Source organism: Phoca vitulina, unplaced genomic scaffold, assembly GCF_004348235.1.
Source record: "Phoca vitulina isolate PV1807 unplaced genomic scaffold, GSC_HSeal_1.0 scaffold18, whole genome shotgun sequence".
NCBI classification, from domain to species: Eukaryota; Metazoa; Chordata; class Mammalia; order Carnivora; family Phocidae; genus Phoca; species Phoca vitulina.
The window spans coordinates 18072996-18100954 of record NW_022589721.1 but is presented as its reverse complement, the minus strand read 5'-3'; the positions used below and the strand labels follow the sequence as shown (position 1 = coordinate 18100954).

Genomic DNA, 27959 nt, shown 5'->3' with positions numbered 1-27959 from the left:
GCTTTGTCTCAATAAAACTTTATGTGTGGCTGCTGAAATGTAAATTTCATAAAATTTTCACGAGTCAGGAAATAGTCTCCTTTTTCCTCTTTTGTTTTTTTAAGGCAATTGAAAACTGTTAAAACCATTCTTTTTTTTTAAGTTTATTTATTTATTTCTTTAAGTCATCTCTACACCCAATGTGAGGCTCAAACTCATGACCGCTAAGATCAAGAGTCACATGCTCTTTGGACTGAGCCAGCCAGGCACCCCTAAAACTGTTAAAACCATTCTTAGCTTGTGCACAGCACAAAAATAGGAGGCTGTCTGGATTTGGTCCAGGGGCCATTGTTTGCCCAGCCTTGCTCTAGAAGGATTTTTCAGAAATGCGCTATAACTGCTATTATGGAGGCTGTCGTGCAGCCATCTGCTGAGCGTGTACGAGGCACCAGGCACCAAGCTAAGAGCTCCCCTGGGATGCCCTTGAACCTCATACACAGTACCAGAGGCACTGTTTGCCTCCTTATTGAGAAGCATAGGGCTGCCCCAGGGCACCCAGCCAGAAAGCAGGAGAGCCAGGACTTGAAGCTGGTTGTCTGAGCCTGTGCCCTGCTCTGCCCTGCCACGCTGCCTTGGGGAGGACCGCAGTGGCTTCCCCCTGCATTTGGAACATACCCCATGGTCCTTCCCATGGTTCCGGGAGGCTCAGGATGTTTTCACTGCCCCCCCCCCCCCCCCCCCCCCCCCGCCCCTAGGCTTCCAGCTCTCCCTTCCAGCTCACTGCTCCCAGTCATTTTGATTGTCTTTTGGTTCCTTGAACTCTCCAAGTTTATTTCTGGCTCAGACCTCTCACCTGCAATGCCCCTCCCTCCTCTGTTGGCTAAGCAGATGCCTGTGGGTCTGAGCTTAAGTGTCCCTGTCTCGGGAAGGCCTTCTGTAACCGCAGCGGGATTCACCTCGCAGAGCCAGGTCTCCACTGCTGCTGGATTTATGACAACAGGCGACTGCATAGCACTGTATTGATTTCATGTCCTTCTCCCCCGCTAGACTGTAACCCCATGATGCATGGTGGGGGAGCCTCGCTGCTGGACACACCTTGTTAATATGTAGTGTGAGCTCGGGGCCTGACCCAGAGTAAGTGCTCTACAAGTATCTGGAGAGTGAATAATAGCCAAATACGCTTTGCCTCTTAATCCTCTCCATCATCCCTGGGAAGTAGTTATTGCTACCCCCACCCTCAGCCTTATAATCAAGGAAACCTGGATTCAGAAACATCAAGTCGCTTTTCCAAGGTGACAGAAACAATGGTCAAATTCAAGGTCTCTGATGCCATGTCCAGTGACATTATTAATGTGCCACGAACATTCCTTTATGGTTATTCATATGTGTGTGTATATTTATATAGATCATTTTTTTTTAAGTAGGCTCCACAGGCAACATGGGGCTTGAACTCATGACCCTGAGATCAAGAGCCACATGCTCTACCGACTGAGCCAGCCAGGCGCTCTATACAGATAAATTAATTTGGGTGAAGGTGCCTAAATTCAGAAGGTGCATAATGGGATGGGGCAAAAAGTCCTTGTCCCACCTCTGTCTCCCAGCCACCGAGATCTCTTTCTGAAAGCAATTGATGGCACCCGTTTCTCATACATCCTTTTAGAGACCACCTCTGCATATCCAGGAAAACATCGGTATTTATCTTCCTCCTTCCCTATATTTGACATAATGGCAGCATAACATACATGCTGTGACTACTTTTTTTTTTACTTAGCAATATGTTGTAGAGATTCCTATCTTATGTATTCTGACATACCCCTTCCATATCCCTGTGGATAGAGCTTTATTCTTAAAAATTTTTTTTTATGGCAGCAGAGTATTTCATCATATGCGCATTCCACAATTTCTTTAACCATTCCCCCATGACAGGCATTTGGGTTGCTTCCAAATTTTTTGCTGTTACAAACAATGAGTAACTTTGTAAATATGTCAATTCACACATGTGCCAGTATGTCTGAAGGATAAAATTCTAGAAGTGGAACTGCTGAGATAAAGGGCATGCCACAATTTTTTTTCTCTCTAATGTCTGTCTTTTCAGAAAGCATGACGCATCATTTCTAAGATTCACACTGACCATGACAATTGGACCACGGTTATGCCGGGTCAGTGTCTAGAGAGAAAAGCTGGTGGAGGAGAGCTCCCTTCCTAGGGGGATCTGAGAATCAGCCAAGTACATTCTCCACACCCCCTACCCCCCCAACACACACCACCCCTCCATCCTGGCTCTTCAATTAACTCTCACTCCTGCGGATTCAGTCTTTGAAAGGCAGGCAGCATCGTATGGTAGAATCAGCCTGGGATCCAAGATCAAACACACCTCAAATAAGGGACCTGCTCTGCAATTTATAAGCTGTGTGACCTAGGAAAAGTGACTTGGCCTTTTGAGCCTCAGCCTCCTCACCTATGAAAGGGGGTAAATGATTCTTACCCAGCTCACAGGGTGGTTGTGAGGAGTAAATAAACCAATCCCCATGTCACAGCAAGCCCACCATACAGGCAAGCGAGTTGTTATTATTATTATCATTAACTTGGAGGTTGTAGAACCTCCAATGACAGGTGTTGGCTAGACATGGAAGGGTTAAAGCAGCGAGAATGAGGGTCTGGGAGGGGGAAGGAGATGGGGCAAGCAGTTGCAGTCCCAGCAGACTAGGGGTCAGCCTCAGGCCACATGGTGCCAGGGCCAGGGGTGAGAAGGTGACGTAACATCTCCAGAGATAACCTTTCTCTGTTTCCCAGCTTAGCTAAAGCCAGCTCGGTTAATGGTTAAGTGAGTGGCGCCTGCAATGTGGGTGAGTGTGGAAGGCCTTCCTGCATACTTGGGACTGAACACTGAACGTAGCCAAATTAAAAACATCCTTGAAATAAAGGCTCCCAAGCTTGTCTCTGCTGGAAGAGCTGTGGAGGCTGTAATCAGGAGCCAGTTCCCCCTCCGCTGGGGAGAAGCTCTTGATATCTACTGGGATATCTTCCCCATTACAGCTGCTCTTGTCGTCCCTCTCTCCTCTGTAGTAGCCACTGTGCATCAAGTACTGGGGACGGCGCTAACAAACTCACATGCATTTTTCTCTTCTCAATAACACCCTGCGGGAAATACTATTCCCATTTTGCAGATGAGGAAAACTGAGGCTCGTCGACCTTAATAGCCTCAGACCACACTATGAGTAAGCCTGGAGCTGGAATTTGCACCTAGGTCTCCGTGAAACCCCCAATCTGGATCTTTACCCACTGCTCTATAATGCGTACACCCTCACCACCAGGAGCGCCCCCCCTCTGTCAGAGTCACCTTCAGCTGCCACCACCATCACCGTGATGAGTACTAGCATTGTCATCCTTAGCCTCAGTTTCACACGGGTCATCTTGATCATATTCCTAACGTGCGATGAGTATCATGAGTCCATTATCTCCATTTAGTAGATGTATTCAGTGAGTTACTCTCTGTGTGTTCAGAGCAGTAACTGGAACATTCTAGCCTCCCAAAGAGTCTTTGTTTATTGTGATTAAACTCGATTACTACTACTACTACTACTACTACTACTACTACTACTACTACTACTACTTCTACTACTATTATCTTAATACTGCCCAGATCAGACCCACTGCAAAGTCACTGGGGCCTTCCCCAGACTCCCCCAGACTCTAAGGCAAAAAGGGGTGTGGTCCTTGCAAGGTGACCCATCTGACCTCTGCCTGTCAGGCTTCTGTCAAGGAGCCCAGAGTTTGGACCCAATGACACTACACCCTTGAGACTCATGTTTGGGCTGAGCAACCTTCCCTGTCTGCTTAAGAAACCTTTGCACAGAGTCCTACAATGAGACCATGTACCCAGCCCCGTGGAGGCCGGCTCCCAGCTGCCATCTTGGGCAGGTTTGGTGTTCGTGGCTGGTTCCCCTCCGGGTTGCTTTCCCGCCCAGGGTGCCCCAGTCGCCCTTCCTGGAGTGTGCATCTTCCTCCCACCTGGGGCTTCTCTCCTCTCACCAGCTCCTTTCCCCAAGACTCCTCCCTTCTCCCTTCTGTCATCTGCATTACCTGCCACTCCCCTTGCTCCTCTTAGAGTTTTGTTTTTTACAAGTAAGACCCGAGGTTTGTATTTCAGTGACGGTTTTGCCTCTTTTGTGCCAAGCCCAGGTCCTGCAGGACTTACTGGGCACCTGACTGGAAAAGCTGACCACTTACTGATTTTGAGTGCGGTGGTCGTAACTTTCCCGATATCACACTGCCACAGCGGAGGGGGGTCAGAGGAGGCCAGGGCAAGGCCCTGATCTGGCTGGGACTGAGACCTTCCCTCCTTTCCCTCTGGGTTTTCCAAACTCCTGAGCTTGTAGTTCCCAGAGGAGGCACTAGACACACGCACAAGGGGCAGACATTTAAAGCAAGGTGTGTGTGCATGTGTGTGTGTGTGTGTGCGTGTGTGTGTGTGTATGTGTGTGTGTGTTTGGGAGAGGGCATGTGCTCACTGCCTGGCTGTATGCTTCCGTGCATGCACGTGTGTGGGGGCCATACCCAAGTGACCACCCATACGGAATAGTTTGAGTAGCTAAGAACAGTAGAGCGGGGCAACCCTGGGGTCTAGTTCTGCTCCCTCCCCCAGCAGCCCCCAACTATCATTCTGTGTGGGAGACAGAATACAAGCCATGAAAAGTGTGGACTCAGGAGTTAGTTTGCCTGGCTTCAAATCCAGTTTGTCAGTGGGACAAACTGGTTGGTGTCTCTGAACCTCAGTTTACACGCCTATAAAATGGGGACATCATTACACTGATCAGAGCGGCTGTCGTGAGGTTGCAGTGAGATGCGCATCAGGTACTAACTATCCCAGGTCTGCAGGTGAACATGGAGAAATTGCAGCTGCTAGTTTCTAAGTATATTTTATTAGGCCACTAATTGTTCCTAGCCCTTCTCTTTCTTCTGTGACCGTGTCTGAGGAGAAAGGCCGAGAGATCTTGGAGCTGCTTAACCTCACCCGGACCCTCTCCTGGTCTGACCCACAGACTGGATTTGCCCATTGGAGTCACGTGAACAGGAGACAAAATCCTTGGCGGTGTTTGCAGAGCCAAATGGTCAAGATGTCAGCTGTCTCGGTTGCTTTCTCTCCTTTCTTGGCTTCAGAATTTCCAATCCAATGACTTGGCCGGGTATCCTCAGATTCTGCTGTGAGAGTAGATTTTGCTGGCTTTTCCCAGTGGAGCCCTTGCTGGAGATATTCTCAGTCCAGGAAAATCTCTTCTCTTCTCTTTTCTCGTCTCTTCTCTTCTCTTCTTCTCTCTTCTCTTACTTGACGATGCCATTTACATAAAGGACACAGTGAAAGAGACACCATGGTTGAGTTTCCCAGGTTCTGTTCTGTATTCAAGGCTGCCAAGGACATCTGGCCGTCCCATGAGGGTCTAGTTTAATGTGTCACATCCAAAGTACCTGCAGTTCAGGGGCGGGGAGACAGAATGGGTGGGTCTGCACGGAGCCCATGGGCTCTCTGAGCAAAGAGCTTATTAGCACCTGGCTCCTGGTGTAAGTGGAGGGTTCTCTTCTTCACCCAGACCTCCAGGGGAAAAAGGGAAGGATGGAAGGAACCGAGGGGTCTTTGGTTCCCCTGGCTCTGGGGGAGATGGAGGGTAGATGGGGCATAGGGCAGGCTTGGATGCTGTTCTCCAAGGGGTGCATTTCCTGGTCTATCCACCATAGCAATGAGATTGTGACTAATGGCATTTGTGCTCAGTGACCCTGTAACTCTCACTACCCCTGCTTTGCTCATCCCAGGAGAGGCGGTGTAACAAGGTGCGGATGACACTGGTTTGGAGTTGAAGGGACCTGGTCTTGAATCCTGGCCCTGCCCCTTATTATCCGTGTGATATTGGGTAAGTTACTTAACCTCTTGGGGTCTCCGTTTTCTCAGACGCAAAGTGGGAGGAATCATAATATCCACTTGGTAAGTTTATGGGAAGATTGAAATGATATGTGAATGGTGTAGACATATGACATTCAATAAGTGGAAAGGATTTATATTAAAAACAAAACAAAACAAACCAAACGTCTCATGGGATTCCTTTACCTTGGGGTCCTGAAAAAAAACTGAGCAGTTGAGAACAATAGAAGTCAAGATATGGAGTAAACTAAAAACAGTTTACCCAACTGTATTTACAGCTATCCTATGCTGTGGGTCTGGGCTTAATGATTAATTCTCTGCTTCCTGAACAACGATGAAGCTCAGGGCCAAGGCTACCAAAAGAAATGCTCTTGTCCTGGGTCTTCCTGATCTCCTTTGCTGTCTTTGAGCTGGTTCTGGGTCTTCCCGTGATCCATTTCCACATGTTATATCTATCTCTGCCGATTCATGCCGGAACAGTTACTTTCTTGTAACAGCTAATGAAAGAGTTACAGAGAATTCTTGGTCTTCCCTTCTTGTAATTCCCAACTTCAAAGAGCTGAGTCTCCCCCAGCCTGGAGCAGCTGTGATTTATGTTCCTATTAGCAACTGTACGGATCTCAGCAAATGCTGCCGCACAAATCTCAGTTCTGCAAAGTGCCTGCTCTATCACTTAGTGGATGCTGCTAGAGCATTTAAAAAAAACAAAAAACAAAAAAACCTTTAATTTTGAAATAATTATAGACTCACAGGAAGTTGCAAAGATACTACAGAGAGGACTCTTGTACCCTTTACCCAGTTTTCACCAGTGATTACATCTTACATAAGTATAGTGAGCAGGAACTTGACATTGATACAATGTGTGTATATCGTTCTGTATCATTTATCACTGGTGTGGGTTTGTGTAACCACCGCCAAAATCAAGATACAGAAATATCCCATCACCACAGTGGTCTCCCTCTTGCTCACCCCTCATAGTTACACCTACTCCCTGTCCCCACCATACCTAACCCTCGCTACCATGAATCTGTTTTCCAAACTGGCATGCTTTGGGCAGTGAAAGGGGACTCCATCAATTATTATGCTAAGACAGCAGGTGTAAACTGTGATGTTTGGTCCCTAATTAAATGTTTTATTTCTAGGTGGTGGTACTGGTGGAGGTATGTGTGTGTGGTTGGGGGTGTGGGAGGGAGTGAAGCTCTTAATGAAGCTCTTCAGCTGTCCTAGGGCAAATTACCTTCCCAGAGCTGCCTGAGAGATTTTTCCCTTCGGCCTTTGGAGTGTCCTGCTATGCAGGGTCTGCCCCCAAATCAAATCATTCTATACCCATTCCTGCTTGCAGTAGGATACAGCAAACTGGAGTACAGGTTTGGTTTTTTTTAAGACTTTATTTATTTATTTGAGAGAGAAAGAGAGAGCCAGAGAGCACAAGCAGGGGAAGCAGCAGAGGGAGAGGGAGAAGCTGACTCCCCGCTGAGCAGGGAGCCTGATGCGGGGCTCCGTCTCAGGACCCCGGGAGCATGACCTGGGCTGAAGGCAGATGCTGAGCTGAAGGCAGATGCTTAACGGGCTGAGCCACCCAGTTGCCCCTAGAGTACAGTTTTTTTTTAAGATTTTATTTATTTATTTGAGAGAGTGAGTGAGAGAGACAGAGTGAGCACGAGCAGGGGAAGAGGCAGACTCCCCACCGAGCAGGGAGCCCAATGCGGGGCTCGATCCCAGGACTCCAGGATCATGACCTGAGCCGAAGGCAGACGCTTAACTGATTGAGCCACCCAGGCGCCCCTAGAGTACAGGTTTAAGAACAATTCCTTGTTTTGCGTCTACTCCAAACCACAGAGCTGCCCTCCACTCCCACCACAGCAGAAAATTGCAGTTAGCCAAGTCACCAATGATGCTTCCTTGCTACATCCTGCCCTTGAGAGTTTTCCAGAGTCCCGGGGCAGTCTCCCCTCTCACCCTGCACTCGCCCTCACTCTTGCTGGGTCATCTCACCCCAACTGTGAGGCTTTAATAATCACTCAAGGTGATGACATCATGTTGGTTAATTTCTCGGATTATTATTTCCCATGCTGACCTGGCCCCCCACAGCAGGGCTTAGTGTCCCCACACTCACAGTGGCATTTCAACCACTCCTCATCTTGGAGTTTAGTTCAAAATTGTTTTTCTTTGCACTTTCCCCCTTAGCTGGTCTCCTTTGCTTTACCTCAAATTAAGCAGTCATCTCACCTAGAGCTTATATACATGAGATCAGTGCACCATAATCATATTTAGTAATCTTACAGAATTGTTTTTACCTCCTTAGCATGATCAGAAAATACTTACCCTCTGATTTGCTTTTAAGTTTTAAATTGAAGCAATATTCCAGCAGGTGCTCCGTGTTTTTTTCCCCTATCACCTGCAGATTTCATTCCGTTCGTCCTTTTCCAGCCTGTGCTTCTTCTCAGTTTCCCTTTGTGCCTTATTATTGTTATGTTTTTTGTTGGCCTGTATTTTGATGTTGTTTTCCAAAATGGATGCCTCAGACAGCAGGTGACACCATAAATAGACCAGTGTGCGTCCTATGTGTCCTGGATCCTTCTGTCTTTGATGTCCGGCTCAGATGCCATGTTCTCCATAAAACCCTTTCTAATTTCCCAATCAGAAATTCTTTTCAGTTCTTCCAGTATTCTTAAGCACTTCTTTTTAGTCTTGATTCGCTCTGCCTTGTGTTATAGGACATTTAATGCCCCTCCATTAGTCTGTCAACTCCTTGAGTATGGAGATCACGCTTTATTCATCTTGCAACCACCTCAAGTGATAGAATAAAGGCTTGCTTGTGGGAGATGCTCCGGAAAGGCTTGACAAAGTGCTTTCATCTTAGGCAAGTCAGTTTCCCTCTCTGGTCATCCTCCATGTCCTTATCTGTGAAGTGCAGAGGTGCACAGGGTTGGATAAGATGATCTTTAAGATTCCTTCCACCTCAAGACCACGTCAGCGAAAACTGTCGTCTTCCTTGCCAGCTCTGCCACTTCTGGAATTTTCTCTCTAGCATAACCCCAGAGAGTGTGGGGCAGCCTTCCATAGAACCCATAGTCTCTTAGATTTTAATACCACATGCATGTGTTACTCTGTCAAAAATAAAATTAAATACCCCCACCCCACTCAGTCAGTTAAGCATCCGACTCTTGATTTCAGCTCAGGTCATGATCTCAGGGTCGTGAGATGGAGCCCCACCTCAGGCTCCACGCTCAGTGGGGAGTCTGCTTGAGATTCTCTCTCCTCTCTCTGCCTCTTAAAATAAATAAATAAATCTTAAAAAAAAAAATACCGCCACCCCAGACAAACAACCAAACAAAAAAGACTAGGAGAAAATACGCCCATACCAACACTCACATACATACACACATGCACACATACAACTCAGGTGTGCGCATACCCCCCACCTTGTTAGAAAGGAAAGGCAAGATTTGGTTTACACAGGGAGAGATGATGGGTGAGGAGGGGCACCAAACACATCTCTGACCATGTATATCCTCTGCCTGCTTTGGATCCTCACCCCGTGACATTCCAGTTGTAATCATGTGTTGTCCTTTCCTTGTTCACGTTAGTCTTTCCCCTTGGTTATTATTTACAATTTAAACATACTCATATTGTTCAGGTGCAAGATATTTTCTAGTCCAGTTTGTACGGAAGAACCTTAGCAGATAAAGACATTGGCATATTATTTCCTAAAAGAAGGAAGGGAAGAAAAGACATACCATCCCTCCAACAACATCCCACAGTCTTTCTAAAATAAACCTTACTTCTTAATTATCCTGAATGGACAACTCGATCTGTTTCATATGAATGTAAAAGTGTTGGTACTAATTAAGGAAAAAGAAAAGCACAAATAACTAGTAAGAACTTAAAATTCTTCCTTATATTTGTATAGGGCTTCGCAGTTAAAGAAAGTATGCTTTTCCAGGTTTTATTTTATTTAATGACTAAAACAACCCGTTGGAGGAAGTAGGCGGAGTATTATACAGTACCGCCCTCCCTTATCCACAGGGGATATGCTCTAAGACCCACAGGAGATGCTTGAGACCATGGATAGTACCGAACCCTATTATACACATAATGAAAGCATAAAGTATCTTTATCCATTCATCTGTTGACAGACACTTAGGTTGTTTTCATACATTGGCTATTGTGAATAATGCTGCAATTTTCCTTTTTTTAAAACCTGTCAAGGAAGGTTTCAGGAGAGTTCATTCTGTGCCAGGTGCTGGGCATAAGGGAGTGAATAACACAGACCCGGTCCTTGCCCTCATGGAAATCACAGTCTAGTGGACAAGTGGGCACTGAGCAAACATAAACAGATCTGGAATCACAGACTGACGGCGGAGTGAAGGAAGCCAGGGCAGCCTGGGAAAGAGAATGATAGGGGGCTGAATTGAGAGTGAGAAGTCTGAGATCAGAGCACAGAGCAAGAAATCTATTTAGTGAGGTTGACTTGCATTCAAAAAAATGAAGTGAAATGAAATATCTTAAAGCATGATGGATGTAGCAAAGGTAAGCTGTACAATTTTTGGGGGGAGGGGAATTTTGTTCTGATGACATCCCCACATTCATACATGTGTGTGGATTGCAGTGTCTGCTCTGGATCCTGAGTAATTTAGGGGCAACTCTGTAGTCCAGGCTGATGGAATGTCCTCTGGCCTGGAGCTGCACCATCTAGAACATTCAGCCTCTTTGTATATATACCAGGAGTAGAAAGTTCTGGAGGGGCTCCAAGGGGCAATTAAATGCTTGGGTGTGGGAATGACATGCATCATCTCTGCTCACTCTGTTGGTCAGAATAGGTCATGTGGCTCCACTCCAGGGTAAGGGGACTAAGAATCTCTCACCTTAGGGATTAGACAAGACTCCAAGGATTAGATCCCATCCTCTCTGTTCCTCGTCCCTGTCACGTGATATGAGAACAAAGCCCCAGCTTCTGTTGTAGTCATGAAACCTCTCAGCCATTGGAGAAGAGTAAAAGGATATTATTACTGAACACAGGGAGAGCCCACCTGGTGCTGGATGGCATGATTTGATTTGATAAAGTGATTTATGGTTTATGCCAGGTAGCTCAGAGGTAGACAATGGGATGACAAATCTCTGAAGCTGGTGATAAGCAGAGTAGGATTGTGGACAAGGCACACAGTTTTAGGCAGCTGGGAGGATATTATTAACAACTGGCCTCGGGGCCTTGGATAATAGGGAGGGAGACTGGGACAAGTTTGAGGGACTGGGGTCCACGGAATCTGACACATAAATAGGCAGGAGGTCATCGACATTTCCAATGACCTTGTAAGATGGGTAATATTATTATCCCCAATTAACAGATGGGGAAATTGAGGATTAGAGTGGTTCTATGATTTACTCTAGCTCATAAAGAGGTAGCTTGTAAGAAGTAGCAGCTGGACTAAGACCCCAGTTTGTTTAACACTAAGAATAGTGTCCTCTTCATACAGAGAGAAGAGTGAAGGTTTGAAAATACCCATATAAGCCAAAGAGGCCACATCTGCCTTTAGGTAGCCATGGTGGCTCTCCACCTTCCTAGCCAAGCCCAGGGGAGCCCAGCAATCTCTGTCAAAGGCTCTGGAGAATGGTATCTGGACGTATAATGATGTCTTCTTGCACGTGGTCCTGTGTGCTAGCCTGACAGGTAAAGGTCACAGCTGCAGTGAGGGATTTCCCATCTGTTGATACTCAAGTTTTTCAGCCAGCCACTCCAAAATTGAAATGCATATTTAATAGCCAACTCTCTGCAACAAAGCAATTTAACTCACTGATAATTATGCAGGTCCACCTCTCACTCTCAGGATGCTATCTAGCTTCAGTCACGGGGTCCTCAATTTGGCATATTGAAAACCCTTACATATGTCTTGGGCATTTAAATTCCCAGAGATGTGATCATTATTTTGGAAATGTCAAGAATTTAGAGTCCTGCAAAAGTATTACCTTTCCACTAGGTTTGGCAGGTAAAATACAGGATGCCCAGTTAAATTTGAATTTCAGACAAACAATGAAGCATATTTCAGTATAAGTAGGTCCCAAATATCACAAGGGACATACTAATTTTCTTGTTAAATATTCAAATTTTACTGGGCACCTTACATTTTTCTTTGCTAAATCTGGCAACTCTATTTTCCACACTGAATTAAGACTTCTAATTGTTCACAGATTTCAGCTGAATCTTTAGCTCTAAAACAGAAGGAATCTTGAGCATATGAAAGGTCCTTGAATTGGGGGACTATAGTTCAGCTTGCACTGACTATTTTTTTGGGTTTTTTTGTTTGTTTGTTTGTTTTTGTTTTTAAGGAAACCCTATGTCCAATGTGGAGCTCAAACTCATGACCCCAAGATCAAGAGTGGCATGCTCTACCAACTGAGCCAGCCAGACTACCCAATGGTGACTGTCTTTTTTGAAAGTTGCTCAAGGCAGCCATGTTTATCCTGTGGGATCCAGACTCTCAGCAAGCGTTGATTGGCTGAAGTTGGTCACGTGAGACAAGCTGGGCCAATCAGATCTGTTTCTGAGAGTTGGGCTTCAGAGAGCTCCAGTTTTGTGATGAGGTGATGGCCTGTGTGATACATCTCTTCTGCAAGTTTTCCCCTTTTTCACTGAGCTACACTGACTTGATTTTTGTTACTTGAAACCAAAGAGGACTTACCTGAGAAAGGATGGTCAACCTCAACCAAGTTTAGTAGCAGCATGAAGGAACCCTCTCTTGGAATTCCTATGCCAATCTCTCTCCCGCTCAGTCCATTGGGGCTGCTCTAACAAAATGTCACAGACTAGGTAGCTTATAAACAACAAACTTATATCTCACAGCTCTGTAGGCTGGAAGTCCAGGGACAGGGTGCCAGCATGGTTGGTTAAGGGTCCTCTTTCAGGGCACACACTTCTCGTTGTATCCTCACATGGTGGAAGGATCGAGGGAGCTCTCTGGAGCCCCTTTTATTAGGCACCAATCCCATTTAGGAGGGCTGCACCCTCAGGAATTAAGCACTTCCCAAAGGCTCTACCTACTAACACCATCATCTTCGGATTACAACATATGAATTTGGGGGAAACACAAATATTCAGACCATAGCAGACGCCCACTCAAATCTTATTCAAGACCAGATTAAGTTCCATCTTCCTCATGAAGCCCTTGTTAACGGCCCAGCACAGTGCACATTTTTAAAAACCACTCTGATTTCCTGGTTACCAAGGGCTTCCTCAGTTGAAATGTGAGTACATGGAATTCAATTCATCAGAAGACTAGGACTTTAGTGGAAGCTGTAAAGAAGATATTTCTTTTCAATTTCCCCCCATTTTTCCTTTTAAAAGCTCCATAGGCATCCTTTCATTGCCTGAGACCCTTCCAGACTGTACCGTCTATGAGGTAGGACAAAGAATTCCTACCTCATTAGAACGTAGTGTATTAACCTTCTGGTTTGGCTTGCACGCTTGCTGTATACCAAAGTGTGACTTTGGACAGCTCGCTTGGGATGCTTTCTTCTTGCATCTCACCCTTGAGTCTGTATTGCTTTTAAGTAGACAAAAAACTTCCTAACTAATGCCTTATCTTCAGCTTCTCCCCACGATGACCTACTGTATACACTGTGATAGATTACATATCTAATTTACAACAGGACTAGCCAAGGGAATGTTAGCCTTAATTTATAAAGAACTTCTACAAACTAATAGGAAAATCACTAAGACCCCAAAAGTCTATGCCTTACCACACCTGGAAGTGACACTGCTTTTTCTTCACACATACTGTTCCCTCTGCCCAGAATCTCCTTCCTTTTCTTTTCTCACTCTTCAAGGCGCAGCTTAAATGTCACTTCCACACGCTAAGAGCCCTTTGGGGGCAACGATGGGCTCTTCTGTGTGTGTTCAGGACCTTGCACAATACCTGGAACGTATCTGGTTCATAGTTCAGCTCTTAGGATGAGAGTAAATCCTCCCAATCATCCCTGCTGCCCCATGGGTTCTTGGCCAAGTCATATATAAGGATCGGTAGTCAAATGGGGAACAAAATACGAGCTTGCTTAATGATCTGCAAGCACCATAAAACCCCCCAAAGAAGGCCTTTTTTGGTAAAAGCTGGAGGAGATTGGGGCCTCAGGGCAGAAGAAAAAATGGTGCTTCCTTCTCCTTGTTCTCTCCAATTTAGAATGGCTGGGTCTAGAGAGCCAGCTGTAAGCCTGTTTACCCGACCAACTGTGTGGGCAAGGATGGCCAGCTTGCACCATATGCTCAGGGGTGGGCACTGAGCTGGCATAGAGGGTGAACTGGGTCTAGTAGGCCTTGCCCTGTGGCACATGAATTGGGAAGGGGACTGTGTTAATGGATGCAGGATGTGAAGGGCATAGTAGGTCCACCTGCTCATAGAACATGGTCCAGTGATCACCCTGGGCTCTGATCAGTGACAGGAGCTCGTCCCTCTCTTTGGGGAAAGCTATTACAGGAGGGAATAGGCTGAGGCACTGTAAGTGATAAAAGGGATGACAATTCCTCTAATCCTATTGTGAGAGAGAAAAACCAGAGAAAAGCAGAAGGCTTTCCTCCTCCTCTAAAAATCAGAAAATATATTTTGAGTGATCGTAAAGATTCTCCATACAGTTCCTCCTTTCCTTACTTACATCCTGAAGCCCACCTCAAAGGAGTGTCGGAGAACATGAAATGATATCAAAAGGACCTCAAGATCGGAGATTAGAAAGCCCAGTATAAATACTGCATCCCCCCCCCCCCCCCGTTAAAATCTACTGGTAACTTCATGGAATCAACCTATTGTAATCAGTCCTCAAGCAACATAAACCAGCAGGTAGCCCTATTTCAATGATTAAAATTTGGAGATGGAGAAATTTATTGGGAAAAGCATTTAATTTCCTTTCCTGGCTGTAGGCTGTATCTTCTCATTGCAAAAGCCTGCGTGTTTTCAGACATGCACACGTCTCAGATGGACTACTTAGGGACTGGAGGCAAGCCCGTCTTCCAAGGTGCCTGATCTCAGGACATTTCATATGAGAGAAAAATACAAGCCTATTTGGACAGGCGGCAAGCTGAGCGGTGCTCCACCTTCTTGCAGCTTTTCTGTGTCGGCAGCCTGGCGCTGTCAGAGCGGCCCTATCACACAGGAATGCAATAGAGCATTTTTAAAATACAGATAGGGAAAAAAAAAGAAATTAAAATACAAATCAACCACTCAGTTATTATCACTGTCATCATTTTTAGGTATCTTTTTCCCCGGTCTCCGTGTGCATGTGCGCGCCTGTGTCGGCACGCGCGTGCATGTGCCTGTGCGCATGCGTGTGTGCGAGCGTGCGTGCCTGTGCGCATGCGTGCGCCTGTGGGCGTGCATGTGTGCGTGTGCGTGCCTGAGTGCATGTGAGTGTGTGTGTGCACGCGTGTGTGTGCTTATCACATCACAGCTCCTCTCAGGTCATATCCTACATACTAGTTTACGTGTGTATCGATCTGCTTTTAAAAAAAGACGACTGAAGTATATTATGGTCAGTTTTCTGTGACCTGAAATATTTTTGTATAATCATTTTAAGTGGCTGCCAGGGATTTCAAGGTGGGGATAAGCCATGGTTTCATTATTCACTCTCCTGGTGGATGTTTGGATTGTGTCCAGTTTTTTGCCATTATAAACAATTCTGGAAATGAAAATGGTTTTAGCTGTTTTTTTGTGTACATCTCTGATTAGTCACCCAGGATAAATTCTTTGAAGTGGAATTGCTGCGTCGAAGAGTTTGCAAACTTTTGAGGTTTTCGGACAGATACTTGACATCACATTGTACTCGTGTCCTGCGGCAACAGTCCAGTCTCTCAGGAACATTCCATGACTGGGCAGTATTGGGTCATCAGCATACCACTCACTGTCTGATCGATGGGTGTGACACTTTCCTTAGGGGCTCTCCCAAGAGGCTGAGCTTCACTTCCCACAAAGGTAAGTCTGGTTCACACATTCTTTATTGCTTCTTCGCGCCCCGTGTCTCATTACCCTGTCTTCCTCCTTTGTCTTATCTGGGATCACTTCCCAAATAAACTCCTTGCCTCCAAGTCCTTATCTCAGAGACTGATTTAGAGGGAACCAGCACCAATTTTAGGGAGTCCCAACTAAGGTGGGTAGGAAGACACTGGAGGAAGGGTCCATTCTGCCTGACTTAGTCCTTTGGGCTACTCTTAACAGAGTACCACAGACTGGGTGCCTTATAAACAACAGGAATTTATTTCTTCCAGTTCCAGGCAAGAAGTCCAAGAGCAAGGTACTGGCAGATTTGGAGTCTGGTGAGGGCCGATTTCCCCACAGATGGTGCTTGCCGGCTGTGTCCTAACATGGCGGAAGGGACCGGTGAGCTCTCTACAGACCGTTTGGTAAGGGCGCTAATCCTACTCATGAGGGCTCCACCCCCATGACCTAATAATTTCCCCAAGGCCCCACCTCCTAATACCATCCGGTGGGCCTTTAGGATTTAATGTATGAATTTTGGGGGAACACAAACGTTCAGGCCATAGCACTAGTGAGCATGGTCGTAGCAGTAGTTGTTGATAAGTAATAATGATAATAATATTAAAACATGGTAATGGTGTTGAGGCTTCTTGTGTGCTTAGTGTGCGCCAGGCACTGTGATAAGCTCTTCACGTGCATTAGGTCCCTCAATCCTCACACTCCACAAGCATGTGCTATTTTTATTATCACCCCATGTGATGGGTGAGGAAACCAAAGCTTAGGATGATCAGGGAGCTTGCTCTAGACACCTGGTAGGAAGCGGCAGAGCTGGGATTCAAAGTTTGGCCCCAGGACCTGTGTTCTCAGAGTAGGGGACACCTGAGAAGGAGACACCTGAGCTGGGACTGCCAGCTGGGCAAGGAAGGAGCAGGAGCAAAAACAGGCTGGGGCATGGTGAGTCTTGCAGAGGGGCTGGCAGGGAGAGTGAGGTGTGTTGGGAAGGGTCACCATAGAAAAAGGAAATGGAAGCATCTGGTTGGGCCAGGCTGTGGTAGGCTTCACTCACCCTACTTAGATCTTTGGGCTGAGAGTGATTGCATGGGGACAATTTTTAGCACAGTATGCCGTGCTCAGACCAGTGTAGCAGAGCAGAGTAAGGGATAGGGATGGGAGAGGTGGCAGGAAACCAATTAGGGAACAATTGTGATTTGATTTGCTTCGATCCTGCCATTCTCCCAACTCCCTTTGTGGAGGCAGGTCGGGACTGGCAAAGGAGCTGAGCAGGTTCCCTGGGATGTCCCTTTCAGCAACTGGCTGCTTTTCCTAGAGAGAAGCCAGCTTTACAGAGCAGCCCACAGACTGTCCTGATCTATAAATAAGCCTTATCTGTCTCCATTCACCCCCTCCCCCAATGCTCTTGGCAAAGCCTTTTCTAGAATTCAGACAACCAGAGAGATCTCCAAAGCCTCTGCTTGGTGGGGGTGAGGAGCGGCCCAGCAGTTCTGAGGGATGGAGTCGGTGGAGTTGTGCACGTTTGAGCCAGACAGGACCTTGAGAGAAGGGAAACTGAGGCCCAAAGATGAGAGCCTGGGTCTCCTAACTCCTGTTCAGTCACATTGCCCCACCTTAAGCCCTTTGCTTTAGCTATTTTTGTTGCCTACAAATGTTCTTTCCCTAGAGAGTCCTTTAGATTGTACCCCTCCTTCTTCAAGTCTTTTAAAATATCACCTTCCCAATGACCATTACATCCCTATGACTTAATTTATTTTATAACTGGAAGTTTGCAATTATTGACCCCCTTCCCTCATTTTGTCCATCCTCCAACCCATCTTTGTCTTTCCTCCATGTTTATGAGTTTTGTTTTGTTTGTTCATTTGCTTTTGTTTTTGTTTTTTAGATTCCATGTATAAGTGAAATTATACAGTATTTGTCTTTTTCTGTTTGACTTGTTTTACTTAGGATAATGCACTCAAGGTCCACCCGTGTTGTTGTGAATGGCAAGATGTTGTTCTTTTTTATGGCTGAGTAATATTCCATTGTGTATATATACACCACATCTTCTTTATCCATTTACCCATTGATAGACATTTAGGTTCTTTCCTTATCTTGGCTATGGTAAATAATACTGCAGTGAACATTTGGGTGCATAAATCTTTTCGAATTGGTGTTTTTGTCTTCTTTGGATAAATACCCAGAAATGGAATTGCTGGATCATATGATAGTTTTATTTTTAATTTTTTGAGGACCCTCATACTGTTTTCCACAGTGACTGCACCAGTTTACCATCCCACCAACAGTGCATGAGGGTTCCCTTTTCTCTACATCCTCATGAACACTTGTTATTTCTTGTCTTTTTAATTTTAGCCATTCTAGCAGGTGTGAGGTGATGTCTCATTGTGGTTTTGCTTTGCAGTTCCCTAATAACTAGTGAAGTTGAGCACCTTTTCATATGCCTGTTGGCCATTGTCTTCTCTGGAAAAATGTCTATTCAGATCCTATGCCCATTTTTTAAGCTTTCTTTTTTTTTTTTTTTTTGCTATTGAGAGTTATAGGAGTTCTTTATATATTTTGGATATTAATCCCTTATCAGATATATGATTTGCAAATTTTTTTTCCCATTCCCATTGCCTTTTCATCTTGTTGATGGTTTCCTTTGCTGTGCAAAAGCTTTTCATTTTGATGTAGTTCCACTTATTTATTTATCTTTTGTTGCCTTTGATTTTGGAGTCAGATCCAAAAAGTCATCATCAAGACTAATGCCACAGAGCCTACTGCCTATATTTCCTTCTAGGAGTTTTATGGTTTCAGGTCTTACATTCAAGTCTTTAATCCATTTTGAGTTAATTTTTGTGTGTGGTGTAAGATAGTGGTCTAGTTTCATTCTTTTGCATATTATTGTCCTGTTTTCCCAGCACCATTTATTGAAGAGACTATCTTTTCCCCATTGTATAGTCTTGCCTCCTTTATCATAAGTTAATTGATCATGTATGTGTGGGTTTATTTCTGGGCTTTCTATTCTATTCCATTGATTAATGTGTCTATTTTTATGCCAGTACCATACTGTTTTGATTACTATAGCTTTGCAATATAGATTGAAATCAGGGAATCTAATGCCTCCAGCTTTGTTCTTTCTTAAGATGGCTTTGGCTCTCAAGGGTCTTTTATGGTTCCATATAATTTTTTTTTTCTGTGAAAAGTACTATTGGAATTTTGGTAGGGATTGCACTGAATCTATAGATTGCTTTGGGCAATATGGACATTTAAACAGGATTAATCCTTCCAATCCATGAGTTTGGAATATCTTTCCATTTATTTGTGTCATTTTCAATTTCTTCATTAATATCGTGTAATTTTCAGTATACAGATATTTTACCTCGGTTAAATTTATTCCCAGGTTTTTTTTTTTTTTTTTTTGGTGCAATTGTAAATGGGATTGTTTTCTTAATTTCTCTTTCTGATAATTTGTTGTTAGTGTATAGAAATACAACTGATTTTTGTATATTGATTTTGTACTGTGCAACTTTACTGAATTCATTTATCAGTTCTAACAGGTTTTTTAAATTGTTGTTGTTGGATTCTTTTTCTTTCTTTTTTTTTTTTTTTGCATGTGTATAGTTCCTTAGGGTTTCCTACATATAAAATCATGTCATCTGCAAATCGTGGCAGTTTTATTTCTTCCTTTCCAGTTTGGATATCTTCTATTTCTTTTTCTTGCCTAAATGCTCTGACTAGGACTTCCAATATTATGCTGAATAAAAGTGGTGAGATTAGGCCTCCTTGTCTTATTCCTGATTTTAGAGGAAAACCTTTTAGCTTTTCACTGTTGAGCATGATGTTAGCTGTGGGCTTGTCATGTATGACCTTTATTATGTTGAGGTACGTTCCCCTTTTACCCACTTTGTTTGGAATTTTTATCATAAATGGATGTTGACTTTTGTCAAATGCTTTTTCTGTATCTATTGAGATGCTCATGACTTTTGTCCTTCATTTTGTTAATGTGGTGTATCACATTGATTGATTTGTGGATGTTGAGACATTCTTGCATCCTTGAAATAAATCCCACTTGATCATGGTTAAGATTCTTTTAAAGTATTAAATATGGTTTGCTAATGTTTTGTTGAAGATTTTTGCATCAATGTTCATCAGGGATATTGATCTGTATTTTTATTTATTTATGTATTTATTTATATACCAATTGATTGATTGTTGTGTCCCTGTTTGGTTTTGGTATCAGGGTAATGCCAACTTCATAAAATGGGTTTGGAAGCACTTAAAGATTCTTTATTAATGCCAAATATTTGAAAATGGAGGCAAATTAGAGAAAAATTCCAAGAAAATATTTGAATAAAAGTATTTAGATATGGATCTCTACCTCAGAGTTCCTGATGACAACAGAGCTGTGATTTGTAGGCAAATCTGAGAAGTGTGGAGAGGAGAATAATGGCTATGGGTCAGGGGATGACACCTTGGAGTGTGAGCAGCCTCTATGCCTCAGGGTCCTCTGCGCTGCCTGGTCCATGGGAGGCTTTCAGTGGAGAATTACATTCAAGCCTTCTAGTAGTGATAGAGGGGCAGGAAGCAGGGGTCATTATTCTTATTTTACAGATGAGGAGCTGATACCTAGAAAAGGGTGAATTGCCCAAAGTTCCCAGCAATGAACAGCCAGGTCGGGCTAGACCTCATACCTCCTGACCCCCAGACCAGTGCCTTTCTAGTCCCCACGGGGCTGCCCTGTCACCACCACTGATGGGAAGTGAGCCAGCCGCTCTCCATTCATCCAGGTTCCACCCTATATCTGTAACGGTGGGTGTCAGAGGCAGGGTAAATGGCCCCCAAGGATGTCTACCTCCCAGTTCCCAGAATTCGTGAATATGTAAGATCACATGGCAAAAGCATATGGAATTAAGGCTGCTAATCAGTTTACCTTGACATAGGCTTCTTATCCTGGATTATCCAGCTGGTCCAGGGCCGTCACGAGTCCTTTAGATGGAAGAGGGAGGCAGGAGAGAACTAGGAGAGGTCAGCATGAGAAAGACACAGCCCAATGCTGCTGGTTTTGAAGATGGAGGAAGGACTATGAGCCAAGGAATGCTCTAGAAGCTGAAAAAGGCAAGGAAATGGATTCTCCCCTAGAGCCTCTAGAAAGAATACAGCCCAGCCAACACTTTGAGCTTTAGTTCACTGAGACTCAATTGGGACTTTTGACTGCTAAAACTGTAAGATAATAAACTTGTGTTGTTTTGAGCAATTAAGTTTGTGGTAATATGTTAGAGCAGCCATGGGAAATGAATACAACAGGTATTCCTGGATTCCTGGCTGGGCACCTCGGAAAAGAGCATTGTGACCTCCCTCAGTGAGGGGAGAGGTGTGGACAGAGCCCACCTGTTTATAATTAGTCAGCATGTTCGTTTCACTGTGTACTGATCCAATTAGTAATTTATCCATCAGCTGTGATTAAATCACTTTTAGGCCAAGATCAGGTAAAATTCCTAGTGAAGCATTGGAGGAAAAATACCCTAAAGGGAGGCTTACAGTGAACTCCTATGACAAGCCTCTGAAGTGGGTATTGTTGTACCCATTTCACAGACGAGGAAACTGAGGCTCAAGAGGGAATTAGTACACTGTCCAAAGTCCCATGGGGAATGGCAGAGTCAGGGCTTGAATCCAGGTTGGCCTGGCCTGGCTCTTCTCTATACTACACTCTCCAGCCTTGACTGCCTTCTTGCTGAATATGTTATAGAGGATTTTCAGATTTCCTCTGTGGAAACTTGTTCTCTGTTGCCCACTACAGTTCTTATGCTAAGTTACCAGACATTCTCTCTGTGTTGCCTGGACATTATCCTTTATTTCCCCCACAGATGTCTTGCCCCCTTAATTAGTTCACACACTCTGAGAGGCCACATTGGCTCCTTCTGAATTCTGCCCAGTGCCTGGAGCCTGCTGTAGGGGCTCACCAAATGCCTCCTGGAGGAAAGAATGAAGTCTGCCAGGAGAGCAGGAGAAACCCCTTCCTCTGTATTCTTTTTCTTTCTTTCTTTCTTTCTTTTTTTTTTTAAGATTTGTTTATTCCAGAGAGAGAGAGATTGAGAGAGAGCGTGAGCAGGGAGGGGCAGAGGGAGAGAGAGAATCCCAAGCAGGCTCCACACCCAGCACGGAGCCCAATGCCAGGCTCGATCTCAGAACCCTGAGGTCATGACCTGAGCCAAAACCAAGAGTCTGATGCTTAATTGACTGAGCCACCCAGGTGCCCCACCCCTTCCTCTATTTTCAATCTGTGGGGAATTCCCATCCCAGTCCCCTGAAATCCTAAACCCATTTTTGCAGTCAGTCGTCACTAGATATTATAGCAAAGGAATGTGTGTATTAGCCTAGAAATTCTTTTAGTAGAAAGTTTTTTTTTTTTTTTTTTTTTTTTAAGATTTTATGTATTTGTCAGAGAGAGAGAGCACAAGCAGGGGGAGCGGCAGACAGAGGGAGAAGCAGGCTCCCCATCGAGCAGGGAGCTTGACGTGGGACTTGATCCCAGGACCCTGGGATCATGACCTGAGCTGAAGGCAGACGCTTAACCAATTGAGCCACCCAGGTGCCCCATTAGTAGAAGTTCTAAAAACTCAACATTAAAGGTGCGAAATGCTTGGCAGTCTTTGATGTGCGTGAGGGAAGTCCGCTAGAGTTTTGTCAGAGGGTATCTCTCTCTCTCTCTCTCTCACACACACACACACACGCACATGCACACACACACACAGACACACACACACACCCCTGTCTTTATCAAATATGAAAGATTCTCTCTGCTTCCTCCATCCTCAAATAATGGTCGGTTTTAATTCCTGGGAGCCTCTCTGTTGCTGTCCTGGGTGGATTGGAGAGGTCTTTTGCTTTACTTTGCTCAGTAAAATCCTTTGAGTAGGATTCCTGCATCCCTTCATTGCACAGTGCTACAAAAAGGGCCGGGGAGTTTGGACAGCAATGTGGGGCAGGAGAAAATATACTGGGTCTGAAGCCAGAGGACTAGGATTTCTCCAAGGTCAGGCACCTAAATCCGTGGCCCTGAATACTCCTACCCCCTGTTTCCATGAAAGTTACACATATGAGTGCTCAAAATCTACTTAATTGACAAGTTGATGTGTGTCTCTGGAATTGTTTGTGCAACCAACTGCATGTGAATCTGAGAGAGGCGAGGGCGTCAGAAGGGCGAGCTGGGATATTTTAATATTCAGTATTTCCAGACTCAGCAGGCAGCAGGCTAAATCTGTCCGCTGATGGGCAGACATAAATTATGAAACCACTCACGTAGGTTGAGAGGTTGCCTAGAGCTGGGGAAGGATCGCCACCAGTGTCTCCGCAGGCTGGCTGGGGGTGGGGTGGCTCCCCAGTCGGCAGGGATTGTCTGCGGGCAGGTGCATGATCACAGCGGGCCCCGCAGGAGCCCTGAGACAAGGTGGGCAGCGGGTTCAGAAAACCGGCCAGCACCCACGGGATGACCCCAGCTTTCTGTGTGGCTGGAGGGTGAGGCTGCCCCCTAGTGGCAAAGGTCCACATGGGGCTGAAGTTCAAGGGGTCTCAGGGACTCTTACCTGCTTCCTGCCCTGGGTTCTGATGCCTCCTTCCGCGATGGGGGCAGTGCGGGCTGGGGGTGCCTCAGAGTGAGGCTGGAGGCTGGGAGGCCAGTCTAAGCACCAAGGAGAGAAAACTGAAGGCTAGGGGTACGGTAGTTGGTGGTGGTGGATTGTGTCCAAGGGCCAGGGAAGAGAATGAAGAAGCCAATCCTTGGCAATAACATTTAACAAGTCAATAATAACCATTTATTGCTGATCTGTGTCTGCAATGGTGCTGAGCACATGCCACATATTTTCTCAATTCCTCACAGCAACCCTATTCATTAGATACCATTATTTCCCCATTTACAGACAAGAGGCAAAGAATCCAGTATCATCATTCCCATGTCTGTGGTAGTTAATGGTTGGGTAATACTTAATGTAACATAGGCACTTTACAAGCATTGTCTCACGTAATCTTCATGCTTATTTTAGGACGTAGGTTTTATTATGCCTTATTTCCATTATATCATTGAGGAAGCAGAGGCTTAGAGAGGGTGTGTATCAGTTAGCATTTACAATGTAGCAAACCACCTCCCAATTTAGGGCTTGAGACAGCAATCCCTCATTTAGTTTTTAATGCAGTGAGTTGACAATTTGGGCTGAGTTCCCTTGGGCAGGTCTTCTAGTCTCAGCCGGTCCAGGGAGAGCATCATGCCTCTATGGTCAGAGGCTGGTCAGCGAGGCAGCTCTGCTTCAGGGGGCTGGTTGGTTGTAGGCTGGGGTAAGGGTGGAGGCTGGTGCCTGTGTGTGTCATCACTCAGCCAGCTAGCCTGGCCTTGTGGCTGGGCAGGGGTCCGAGAGGGAGCTTGGGAACATGCAAGGTCTCTTGAGGCCCTGGGCTCAACACTGGTACAAGCTCACTTCTACTGAATTCTATTGGCCAAAGCAAGCCTAGGATCAATGGACAGGGAATATCTCCTGATGGGAAGGGTTCAGTGAGTGTAGATACAGGAGGGGCGGAGAACTGGGGCCATTTTTGCAATATATGTCTAGGTGGCTATGGGGAACAGGTCTGGGAAGAGATCTGGGTGGAGTGGGATTCGTGGGTGGAAAAAACAGTATGTGCAAAGCCCGCCTAAGACTTCTAGGCGGGAAAGAGCCTGCATTTCTGGAAAGTAGACTAGGGTGCCTGGAATACAGGAGGAGAAATTTGGAGAAGTTAAGGATGGGGTGTTATTCTGAGCACTTCATCTGGGTTAACTCAATCCTCACAAGAACCCCCTGAGGTAAGTGCTGTGGTTACCTCCCCTCTTTCTAGATGGGGAAACTGAGGGAGAGGTCAAACACTAGTCTAGGTCACACTGCTAGAAGCAGCAGGGTCAGGGTCCCAATTCAGTGGGTCCAGCTACAAAGCCCCCACCCTGAACCACCTGCCACACTGCTGGTGCCCCAACAGGTAGGAGAAAGGACCTGGGAAAGAGGGGTTCCGCTGTTACAGTAGGAGGGCGGATTTCCGAACTACTTTCCCGAGAGGTCTGGAGACACTAAGGTAGAGACTCCCTGTCACCTCCTATTTGCCCAAGACTAAGACGGCTTATTTCTGTTTGGATGTGGGAAGGAGCTGGTCTTTCTGACTCTGGGACCCTACAAATAAATAAGTGCACAAGAGTGTCAAGTGTATTCACTAAGACACTTTTTCCTTAAGCAACAGAAACTGATTCCATCTAGCTCAAGTTTAAAATGAAGTATTTCTTTCTTTTTAAAAATTTTTTTATTTTATTTATTTTTTAAGTAGGCTGCATACCCATGGTGGGGCTCAAACTTATGACCCTGAGACCAAGAGTCCCAAGCTCCACTGATGGAGCCAGCCAGGCACCCCTAAAATAAAGTACTTCTTTTAAAGATTTATTTATTTATTTATTTGACCGAGAGAGAGAGAGAGAGAGAGAGAGAGAGAGAGGGCACAAGCAAGGGGAGCAGCAGACAGAGGGAGAGGGAGAAGCAGTTTTCCTGCTGAGAGAGGAGCCCGACGTGGGGCTCGATCCCAGGACCTTGGGATCATGACCTGAGCTAAAGGCAGACTCTTAACTGAGCTGAGCCACCCAGGCGCCCCTAAAATGAAGTATTTCTTAGGAAAGCGCTGGGAGAGTTCACAGAATCAGACCATCCCAGGAAGGATAAGAACTAGACAAACCCCTGGGACCTCAGGGGCAGCATTCGGTGGGCTCACTTTCTCATTTGCTGCCAGCCCCATCACTATGACTTACTGTCTATGTCTTGACTTCCCATGAGAGAGAATCTGGCACAGTTTGGGTGGCATGTTTTTATGCTGGACAACCTGGATCTGTCCTGGGAAACAGGGACATGAGCACAGCCAAGGCCACTTGGGATCGGTGGGGTGGGGGGGGAGCGGATCACTGTGAAGCCATCCTGCTTGGTGGCTATGCTTGGCAGCAGAATTAGCTCTAAGCACCACTACCTACATCCATTTGGACAGTTCTAAGGACATTTCCCAAGGAAAGGAAAAAGCTTTCCTCTCCCAGGGATCTAAAAGTTCCAGAGCTCCTGACCAAGCTCACACCCTTCAGCTTTACTGCAGATGTAAATTCTCAACAAGAGTGTTTGAATATGATTTTATTAATTGAGTTTTTCAAGGCTAGCAAATAGTTTTCATTAAATTATAACAATCCAGGGCGGATGATATCCTTAAGCTCAGTTTTGCTGTGCAAAGATTATATTTGAGTGCTTTTCAATCCTGACTTCCTAAGTGATCGGGTTATAAAACATTTATTAGTGGTTCAAAAGCATTGCTTTTTGCAAATTCAGTATCTTCTCTAGGATAGATTTTAGGCAGACAGCTCTTTTTGGTAGAGTTCACGGTGTGATGTGCAAAGGTGCTTCCTTGTGTTTACTGAGGGGCGAAGCTGGGCTCTGTAGATGGTCAGCTTCTCCTCTGAGCTTCATGTGTGATTTGCCCCAAGACTGAAAAGGCCACTTGCACAGATTAAATGAAATTCATGGTTTTCAAAAATAAGTTTGGCTACTTAAATTTCTAGATGGGAGGTTCTTAGAGATGGGCACAACTGGCTTCCATATAAATATTTTATAACTGCTCATTCCTATTCTTGACATAAATAGGATTTTCATGGGCATGGAATCTATTAGGAGAGTATTTGGGGTGGGAATTTAAGACTCAACATACTCGTCAGGCCTGGATTCGCCACCAATCAATTCATGATATGACCTTGAGCAAACGGGCTTGCAGCTCTCTCTATATTTTGTTTATTTCACTATATTAGACTGGAATTGGTAAGTATCAGTTAGGAATGTGGTTAGCTACAAATAATGGAAAACCTGAAAGGGGTTTATTTTTCTAACGTGACAGACCAAGAGGCAGGGAGTCAAGCATTGGGATGTTATTGAGGACCCAGGCTCCTTCTCTGTTTCTGTGATCAGCCCATGGTTTTTGTCCTGATGGTGGAAACTTGGCTGCTTCACCTTCAGAAGGAAGAAGAGGGAAGGGCAAAGGGAAATGCTAGCTGAGCTTGTTCCCCCTGTTTTCCAGAGTAACTAAGGTCCTGAAAGCCACCTCCCGCCAAATAGTCTTCTCCTTACATCTCATTTGCCAGAACTGAAGGCCACCTCTACTCACAAAGGAACCTGGGAAGGCGATCCTTTTATTTGGGCATATTGAAGGCTTCAATGAAAACAGGGGACTGTTGGTAAGGAAAAATAACGAGCATGGGGTAGGAATTTAACTGTGTCCTTTTTATCCCAAAGGGGCAGAAGCAAACCATCACGTATTGGTTCGCTTGGTCTTTTAGCGGGTGGTCAGCACTGCGTCAACTGGTCAACTCAAGTGCATTAACATATGTGTGGCAGGAGCTCTAGTGGAGAGACGAAGAGGTGGAGTCTCTGAAGCATTGAGGAAATTGCTCAAGGTAGCAGAGAGGAAAGAATTAAAAAGTATCTCCTCTCTCTATTGACTTCAGGAGGGCTGGATGAGTCTCAAGTTACTCTGAATCCTTTCTGTTGGCCTCCAGGGGAGGGGCTAAAGCATTTTCTCCCTTCTTTCATTCCTTACCCTGAAGAAGGTTGGGCTTGGGGGTAAGGGAGGAGTCCCAGCGGCTCTCATGTGGATATTTGCGGGTGCTGGGACTCCTGTCCAGGCCTGTGCCTCCCTGAGGACATCATCATTCCTTCCCAGATTTCCTGGAGCAGAGCGCTGACAGGCTCCTCCCTGGAACAGGGAGCAGGATGGCTTCCTCACTGTCCCCACCCCCCAAACTTCACGCTTGGCACCTGCAGTAACTGGAGAGAAATAGGGCAGGAGGCAATTGCCCCCAGCTCTCCATAGCAGGTCACATTGATAAGCTGGCCCCTACAAAGGGGCGACGTTGTAAACAGTCAAGCACACAGTGTCAGGGGGCCTTTGAATCACAGCTTCCTGGCTATGTGACTGGCAAGTTGATCGCTGTACGTCTCAGTTTCCCCATCTGTGAAATGGGAGATGGTAACAGTACCTATGTCGTAGGGTTGTTGTGAGACTTTCCATACACAAAGCACTGA

General features: G+C 45.4%; 1 long non-coding RNA gene across 1 annotated transcript; it reads left to right on the top strand.

The window, feature by feature from the left end:
• The first annotated feature begins 15607 nt into the window (after positions 1–15607).
• LOC116639451 lies at positions 15608–27077 on the top strand. Its single transcript, XR_004300843.1, has 3 exons — positions 15608–15846; positions 16140–16274; positions 26956–27077. It is a non-coding gene; the product is annotated as an uncharacterized LOC116639451 (long non-coding RNA).
• Positions 27078–27959: the final 882 nt, after the last annotated feature.